This window comes from Berghia stephanieae, chromosome 3 (assembly GCF_034508935.2).
Source record: "Berghia stephanieae isolate SIO BIC M18660-M18661 chromosome 3, UCSD_Bste_1.3, whole genome shotgun sequence".
NCBI lineage: Eukaryota > Metazoa > Mollusca > Gastropoda > Nudibranchia > Aeolidiidae > Berghia > Berghia stephanieae.
Genome location: NC_088362.1, coordinates 75398702 through 75401201, shown reverse-complemented (window position 1 = coordinate 75401201; position 2500 = coordinate 75398702).

Genomic DNA, 2500 nt, shown 5'->3' with positions numbered 1-2500 from the left:
AGAGAGAGAGAGTATTTATTCTGCTTAATCATTTCAACTTTGAAAAAAAATGTCCGATAGACAACTACAACTTTTCTTCTTATTTATTATTGAAAAAAATTCCACAAAATCAAAGACTCCATTTAATTTACCAGTCAAGGCATATTGCTATATTATAAATTATCATGCTTTATAGATTATAATTTTTATCTACAGAAAAGGTTTGAAGTTTATATTTTTATAGAAAATGCTTTGAATTTTAGTTTAACTCAGAATTCAACACATTTCCATTTCAGGTTAGCTACGGTCTTTAGTCAAAGTAACGAGCATTACAGGGAAGAGCCACACAGGATTCGACGTCCCAATCCAATGAGAGTAATTTACTATTATGTTATCGGTACTCCAAGCGATGGACTTTGCAACTGTCTTTCTTATCATTTTAATTATAGATTCACTCTTCATGGTCCAATTCGTCCCGACATGATACCGTTTTGAGACGGTGGGTCAAAAATTACCATTTTCCCAATTTTAGGCCAGAAAACGTTTGCTTCATATATCAATTGATTAAAGCAACCACCCCAAATTGCCAAAAGTTCTTAAACCTGAGACTTCGTTTTGACAATTAGGTTTAATCTGAGACTTTATTTGAAGATTTTTTTTTTTTTTTTGGATAAGTTTTGGAATCATTTTGACATAACGATAATGATATTGTATGAAATAAACAAAAACAATCTATCCAAAATATAAGAAGTTGTTTTGCCAGGGTACATCAGCATACAGTTCTCAGTAGGACATTCCATGTTAGAAAATCCACGCGAAATGTCTGGACTTCATCACTCTCTAAGATCTTAAATCACAAAGCGACCCCGTTGCCCTCAAAAACAACCCGCCGCTTCAAACTAAACAAGGGACATAACCCAACAATTGTTTTGGCACGTGCTCATGACAGAAACCGATTCTTCCCCTTTGACCGGTAACAAAAGGTTAGGCTTTTTGCCCAGTGGCGAAACGGTGTTAAATCTCCAACAGCCTTTTTGCTATTCATAACATCATCTCCGTTAGAAATACAAGAAGTCTAATCAAAAACGTTTTCACTAGTTGATCCACACTCCTGGCTTGAAATATCGGGTTCTCTCTCTCTTTTACATTCCTTTAAAAAAAGGGGGAAAAACTAAAAGGGTTGTGTTTTATGTGTTTAGGCGTTGAATTGAAACGGATTTGAACACAAGAGGGCGGTGAAGATGGGAGGACTGATGCCTGATTATGACGGCGCGTACAATACCCGGAGGCTGTATGGGTGGCCGGCATAGAAGGTCCGTTGGGTGTTGACAGGACGGGGTGCTTGATAACAATACAAAACGTCCTCATCAAATTCATATTTTCACTCTGAAATTTCGAATCTGAGGGATCGGGGGGTTAAATTATAGTTGTCTGGCAGAAAGTTGGTCTCATAACCGAACGTGAAATAAAGGAGCTTTATTGTTTTGGGTGGTTTATTTTTTTTTTTTTTGGCGACAGAGAGCGGGAGCTCGAATAAATATAAAATTATAATGATGACACAGTATCTGCTTCACTGATTTACTGGAGTTTTAGAAAAGGAGTGGGGGGGGGGGGGGGGGGGGGGAGCTTAATGATACTCGTAGATTATGATTGAATTATCAATATCTGTGTGAGTTGAATGACACTAGATAGGTTAAGATTATTATTATTATTATTATTATTATTATTATTATTATTATTATTATTATTATTATACTCACACACACACACACACACACACACACACACACACACACACACAAGTGTGATAAGTCAGAAATATCTCTACAGAAACTTGAATAAATTATGACTCCATCTGCCTTGTGGATTTTATGAACTAAACTTCAACTTTACTATTATGACTGGTGATAAAAAAAACCCACAAAAAAAACAAAACAAAACAAAACAACAACAACAAAACAATAACAAAAAAAAAACAACAACAAAGCAATAAAAAAAAATAAAAAAAAGCAAACAGATAATCAAAAGTTTTGCAGGATATAGAGCAGGACAAAAAAGCTGATTGCCAGACAGACATACTTCCATTTCACCATTAACCAGTGAATTGACGTACTGTGGAAATACATTATTTTAAAATTTGGCCAGAAAACTCGTCCTTCAAATATCGATCAATTTAAATGACCCTCATCTTGGCCAAAACTCTCAAATCTGGGACCTCGTGAGGTGTTCCTTAAGTCCCAGGTTTGAGAGTTTTTGCCAAGATGAGGGCCATTTAAATCGATGGATAGGACGAGTTTTCTGACCAAATTTTCGAATGCATATTTTTTTCAAAGTATAGCAGTTAGCTGGTAAAGAGATCTGCAATCCTCCCCCCCCCCCCTGGACAATGTTAATGATAAGATTAACAAGATCTGATGACACGTTTCATTGACCTTTTACTACAATTGTTTTTATTGAGTGGTTCAAAATAGAATCATCTTAGAACTCTTCAATAAAGAGAGAGAAGAAAAATCAAGAACAA